This window comes from Callorhinus ursinus, unplaced genomic scaffold (genome assembly GCF_003265705.2).
Source record: "Callorhinus ursinus isolate GAN/ISIS: 27379988/994484 unplaced genomic scaffold, GSC_fseal_2.0 scaffold4, whole genome shotgun sequence".
Taxonomy (NCBI): Eukaryota; Metazoa; Chordata; class Mammalia; order Carnivora; family Otariidae; genus Callorhinus; species Callorhinus ursinus.
In genome coordinates, this window is record NW_027397066.1 from 31,427,316 (window position 1) to 31,434,623 (window position 7,308).

Here is a 7,308-nt window from a genome sequence, read left to right on the forward strand (position 1 = left end):
CTCAAACTCTAATGACTTAAATGTTAACGGCATCCCAAAACACCCTCATAGACACAACCAGAATAGTGTTTGACTACCTATCTGGGCACTGTGGCCCAGCCTAGCTGACATATAAAATTAACCATCATGGGTATGTATTACTGTATACATTTTATAGATGAAGCAACTGGGGCTTGGACACTAAGTAATGTGACTGAGATCACAAAGCCAATGAGTAGCAGCTTTAGGCTTTTCTGCCCGGATTGCTTCAAACCCAGGTGTTTCTGCATTTAAAGCATGGGCTCTTAACCACTTTGTCTTATTCTCTCCTTACCTGCAGTAGTCCTGGAGAGACCTGACATGTAGGAAAGTCAGTCAGTGTTTGCATATGAGCAGACTCTTAAGGATAAGCAGAGCAGAAGTAGCTAAGAGATGTTGGCTGGAGGAGGGGTGAGTCTCAGGAACCAAATAGAAGAGGGACCTGAGGCACGGGGGTGAGTCAGACCTACCAGACATTGCGGGTTGGTTTCCTGGTGGTGAGCTGGACAGTGTAGAATAGTTTGGGCTGGATTAGTGACAGGTGAGAAAATGGAGCAGGGAAAAGACCAAGAATCCCAACATCAGAGCAGGCGAATGGATTGGTGCTGGTCTGTTCCCAGAGAGGAGACTGGGCTTGAGGCAGAACCTTCAGGGCCAGCTCACTCTTCGCTTACTCCAAGCCAAGAAATCAGACTTAGGAGAATCCTGTCTGTGAGGAAACCCTAGCTCCAGAATGTTTCTCCCCTGAGGATGAGGTAGTCATTCCCAAATCTGCAACAGAGTCTTATGGACTGAGGTACCCTGATACAAAGCTCCAAGAATATTCACAAAAACTGGAGGGAGGCATGTGGAAGGTTCTCTGGAAGTTCCATGGCAGCAGAACCACCAAGCATATTCTTAGGATCATATGACATTCGACCTAAGAGACTCTAGGAGTTGACTCGAAAAAGATAATCTACATATTTTGAGCAAGCAATAAAAAAAAAATCAGAATTCAAATAAAAATCCATATTTCAGAGCTCTTTTTAGAAATCAAACAACTGGAAGGACAAAGTTTGCATTCCTATGGTAGCTGAATTGAGTTGCTGTATTTGAGAAGAAGTCCTCACCTCTGGAGGTGCCCGTGTGGGATCTCTGCAGTCCCCACCACCCCTTATTGCCTTCTGGACACGAGGATTTTCCTTACACTCACTGCGCTTCCTTCCTTTACATTTGCTGCCTGCCTCTGGGATCCCTGCTGTAGACCAACGTTTCCTTTACCGAGGAGGAAACAGAGGCCCGTGGAGGGGATCCATCTTGCCCAAGATGAGGTAAATTAGGACTTGAACCCAGGACTTTTCCTACCCAACCCAACTTCTTTTCTCCACACCCAGAAGAGAAACCTTTGTAAAACCACACTCTCCTTACCCCAGTCTAACGAGCTGTCCATGATTATCTTTGGAATGCTACAAGGACTCCGGGCAGTAACACCCAGAAAGGGAATGTGAAGGTGATGGTGATAAGATTTTTTTTTTTTTAACAGTAAGAGAAAACCCAGAGATTCAGGGAGCAAAAAATGTGGAGAGAAAGAGGAAGGAAATTCAAGCTGCCCAGAGTTGGAGCTGTCAAAAGCACCAAAATCCCCCCAGACCTGGGAACCTAATTATTTCAGAAAGCCTTGCTTAGTTCGGAGCCTGGGGACTGTCAACATTGAGAAACTTTAGAAATTGCAAATATTTTTTGTAGATGAAAGATAAAAACACACTTGGATGGGGAAAGGGGAAGTTCTATTTTTGAAGTGGACACTGCAGGAATAAACAGTCATAAAAATAAGACAGTGATATAGGCACCCCGCTTCAAAGCTGAAAAAGCAACTTTATTTGCATTATCTTCCGTGTTATGAAAAGCTTCTAATTGTTTTATGGCCAGAGGGGTCTGTTCTCCTCTTTATTCCCCTGATGGCATCCTGTGATCTCAGATAGAGATGCTTAAACTCCTGGAAGCTGCTACGAAGTCTCGGACCGAATATCCATGAGAACAGATGACTTTGCTTGAAAAGTGGTTTTATTTCGCATAAGGGTGTTTTTGTTTTGTTTTGTTTTGTTGTTTGTTTGTTTGTAGAAGTGTTTGTAGAAATTAGCTCCTCCAGGACAGGAATCATCCACCTCTGTTAGCTCAGGACTTTATTGAGCTCTGAAGGGCGTGCAAGGCAGGTGGTGGCCCCCTGGAGGACAGTGGAGACTCTGAGCTTTGTGGTTCCTGCACTTCCAGAGCTGACTCGGGCCTACTGTACGCTGTGACTCACTAAGGCTGGATACACTAGGACATTTCAACAATTCCTAGTTGCTTTTTGCTTCTCCCAATATTACTTTTTAGTTGACCTGTAACATGGCCCGGGCAGTGGGCCTCGCATACATAGCCCTCCGAAAATGCCACGCTGTGTGCAAAAGTCTTACGATTAGCAAGACTTGAATTTTTTATTTTATTTTTTAAATTTAATTTAATTTGATTATGTTATGTTAGTCACCATACAATACATCATTAGTTTTTGATGCAGTGATCCACGATTCATTGTTCTCGTATAACACCCAGTGCTCCATGCTTCATTTTTCCCTCCCTCCTCCTAATGTCCTCCATGCTCTTCCTTATGTTCCACAAATAAGTGAAACCATATGATAATTGACTTTCTCTGCTTCACTTATTTCACTTAGCCTAATCTCCTCCATGGGTGGGTCCATGTTGATCTGAAAGTTGGGTATTCATCCTTTCTGATGGCTGAGTCATATGCCATTGTATATATGGACCACATCTTCTTTATCCATTCATCTGTTGAAGGGCATCTCGGCTCTTTCCACAGTTTGGCTACTGCAGACATTGCTGCTATGAACATTGGGGGTGCATATGGCCCTTCTACATAGCGTGCAGAGACTATCTTAAAACTTTCCCTGTTCCTGTAACCTGTTTTTACACAAAGTCAGCCTTGGGTGGGTTCCCAGGTGACTCTCTTTTGTGGTTCCTCCCTTGCTTTCTTGTGTAGGACGGGATGTCCAGGGAGATGCTGAGAAGTGGTCATAGTTGTTGTCATGTCCCTGATCTTTAAGGGACTGCTCTGGGCCCACCTAGTTTTGTGGACTCACCATTTACTATTATGTGTGGGGTAGGTTTTAAAAACAGTATTTTCTTTTTTTCTTAGTTTACTATTTCTTATCATGATCGATGTTGAATTTTATTGAATGCTTTTCTGCATCTATTAAGACAATCAGGAGATATTTTTCTTTTGCTATGTTATGTAGTCAAATCATCCTGTTGTCTTTTTTATTATATATAAGTGGATTCAGTTTGATGGTATTTATGATTTTGTGTCACCTTCATGTGAGTAGAATTATCTCGTAGTTTTCCTTTTCCAAACTGACCTTGGTTGTTGGTACAGGTTATGCCAGCCTCATAAAGTGGAAAGAGTCATGCATTTTCCTTTTTTTTTTTTTTAAAGATTTATTTATTTTAGAGAGAGAGCATGAGCAGGAGGGGAAAGGGAGAGGGGGAGAGAGAGAATCTCAAGCAGACCCCATGCTGAGCACAAAGCCTGACGTGGGGCTTGATCCCACGACCCTGAGATCATACCTTGAGCTGAAAACCAAGAGTCAGATGCTTAACTGACTGTGCCACCCAGGGGCCCCAGGTAATGCAGATTCCTGTTTTGTGGAAGAATTTATCCAAGACTGGAATGATATATTTTGTGGGAACTTTTTTTTTTTTAAAGATTTTATTTATTTATTTGAGACAGAGAGAGAGCACAAGTAGGCAGAGTGGCAGGCAGAGGGAGAGGGAGAAGCCGACTCCCTGCTGAGCGGAAAGCCCAACGCAAGGCTCGATCCCAGGTATCCTGGGATCATGACCTGAGCTGAAGGCAGATGCTTAACTGACTGAGCCACCCAGGCGCCCCCTCTGTTTCTTTACTCTGGAAAGGCAGGGGAGTGGAGCTGGGGAGAGAGAAGGAATAGGAGGAGAGGCAGATGTAAAACAAATCCTCCCTCACAGCCAGTCTCCAGAGCTCTGAGACTTTCTGACTGTTACTCCAAAAATAGCGGAGAGACCCATTCTAGACCAGCTTCACAGGGCAGACTTCTCCCTGAAGATGAAGCAAAAATGATCAAAGTCTGTCCATTTTTTTTCAATTAAACTTTTATTTTTTTAAAGATTTTATTTATTGTCAGAGAGAGAGGGAGAGAGCGCACCCAAGCAGGGGGAGCTGCAGGCAGAGGAGGGAGAAACAGGCTCCCCGCTGAGCAAGGAGCCCGGTGCGGGGCTCGATCCCAGGACCCTGGGATCATGACCTGAGCCGAAGACAGATGCTTAACAACTGAGCCACCCAGGTGCCCCTTAAACTTTTAGATAATAAATAATTAGTTTATGCATACACAAACAGAATTTTTCATATACGTGAACATATCCTGTAGTCTTTTTTTGTTCTTGTCATTTTCCTTGTTCTTGATTTTCATCTCCTAAGCTCCTCCTATTCATCACCCATGGACCTCAGCCTCCACCAAATAAAACATGTTACAGCCCAGGATGAATTCTTCTAGATTTTTCTCCATGCACATGTAATCATACAAATGACGATTTGCCATTATTTATTCTATAAGAATGGGTTCATATTATGCACACTTGTGTTTTTCATTCAGTAATGCCTCATGGAAATCCCTCAAAACCAACTGATACAGCTCTAATTCATTCTCTTAATGGTTATAAAAATCTCCTTTTGTGTGAATATACATAATTTATTGGATCATTCCCCTACTGATGGGCATTATTTCCAGGTTTGTCACTATAAACAAGGCTACAATAAATATTCTTGTAAACATGTCCTTTGTACCAGTAGTTTTATGTTTATGGGATAGATTCCCAGGAGTGAAATTGAAGGGTGGAAGAGTATGTGATATTTATTACATTTTAATAGACATTGTCAGATTGTTTCCAAAAGGCTGTGACAATTTACATTTCTATCAGCAGTGTAGGAGAGTACCCTCTTCACTGCATCCCCTAGTTTTTATTCCATTTGTAGTCCCTTGACGCTTTCAATTTAAAAACCTTTTGGTATATAATGGGAGTAAAGTGATATCTCATTGTTGCATAAATTTGTATTTCCCAACCATAATTAATTTAAAGAATTTTGCTATTTGGATTAGCTCTTTTCTGAATTGTCTCTTCACTATCCTTTGTGTATTTTCTCGTCTTTTTTTTTTGCCAATTTGTCAATATTCTTTTTGTCTTATAGATGTTACTCTTTGGTTTGTCATGTATATTATATTGTATCCCAAATCTATTATTTTTCTACTAATTTTATTTGTGGCACTTTTTTTTTTTTTTTTGGCCCACAAATGTATAAGGATGTTTACATAGTTAAATGTGTTTATCTTTTGCTTTTAATGTCCTTCTGGTTTCCAGTCTCAGTTTGACCTGCTCCGTTTCCGACCTGGGCCGGTTCACCCCTCCTTAGGCAACCTGGTGGTCCCCTGCTCCCGGGAGGTCACCATATTGATGCCGAACTTAGTGCGGACACCCGATCGGCATAGCGCACTACAGCCCAGAACTCCTGGGCTCAAGCGATCCTCCTGCCTGAGCCTCCCGAGTAGCTGGGACCACAGGCGCGCGCCACCGCGCCCGGCCCAGTCTCAATTTGAAAGGTGTTTGTCAACCTTAGGATTATAGGTCAGAGCAAAGAGGCCCCAGGGCCATTGGGTGAGAGGTACTTACCCCAAGACCCCCCAACCTGGATAATGGATAATGAAGTGAAAAAGTTTTGCTTATGATTAGGTAGACTCAGTTCTGACAGTGGCTAGTGAATCTGCGTCAGGCTAATGGACCATCCAGCGAGAAATAACCAGTGGGATGATATTACACCTGGGACCTGCACCATATCCAGGGAGGACAGCAAATGTCACTACAGAGTGACCTGGAGCCCCAGGTGAGAACTGAAGGGGAGGGGAAAAGACTGACAAGGAAGTGCTTTCCCTTTCCCCACAAACAGGGTAGGACTTGAGAGATAAGAAATCCAAGTGCAGATGAGGAAGTAAAAGCTCAGAGAGGGCTAAGATTGGCTCAAGGTCACACAGTTTGTTCAGTGGCAGAGTTGGGGAATTTAAGTCCCACCTTCTAACTCAAAGACCTGTGCTTTTCCCAGATTCCATTGACTCAACTCTTGGCAGAATTTTGGTCATAACCATACAGCGTCGTTGAAAGCTTACTGTGTGCCAGGCACTGTTCTGAGCACTTAGCATGTACTATCATATTTTGCCCTCAGAAGAGTCTAGGAGAGGGGAGCTAGTATTTTCTCGAGGGAAGAACTGAGGCATAGAGAAAACTAAATATTTCCTCCAAGGTTACATGGTTAAAAATTGGTAGGGCTTCAATTTAAACTCAGTCCACTAAGCTTATGCTACCCAGCCTTTTGACAGAACTTCCCTGCTTCTCTTCCTCTCTTTTGCTTTCTATCCTTTGTAAAATAGATTAGTATATATATTTATTCTGTTTGCTTGTCCGTTTTCCAGTGTCATTTTTAAGGTTGTTTCTCTGCAGCTACGGTGAGTTCAGTTGAGTAAAGTTCATTGGGGGATTGTCCTGTGCCAGGCCTCAGTTATTGATGGAATAATTGATCTCATGAAATGTATTTGCTGATGTTTTAGATGACAAAGACAAACCAAACAAAGAGGGTGAATTGGAGAGGAGACACCGTGGAGACACAGTTGGGCTTCTATCTCCACACGGGGTTTGCTGGGCTCCCCGAGGTTCTCCCAGACCCTCCTGGTTTATCCCAGATTATGCAGAGTCTATCAGGGTGCTGGTGGTTAGCTGTGCTGGTTCCTGCTCAAGAGTAAGGAGAAAAATCTAGAATACGAAATAGTGACAGCTGAGGTTTTCCCACTCTCCGTTGTCATGCTCGCTTTGCTGGAGGTGTTTGGGAAGTCTTTTCTTCTAGTAGACCCAACAAATATTTTTAAGCATCTACAGGGTGCAGAGCATGATGCCAGGCATTGCTGGAGACTCCACACACCTTTAGTCTGTGCCCAATATCCTTAGGGAGGCAGATACGTATCCACTTTGACATAAAATTGATAGTGTGACGAGACCTACTAGGGGTCAAATCCAAAAACACAGGGAATGTAGGAGAGAGGTGAGTTTTCAATGGGAGTTATGGGAAAGTCATTCTAGCATGATGTACTAATAAAAAACCAAACACTCCATTTGAACGGATTTGTGGGAGGTGTGGGGAGGAGACACAGGTGATGTTTTTATTCAGGAGTTCGGAGACCT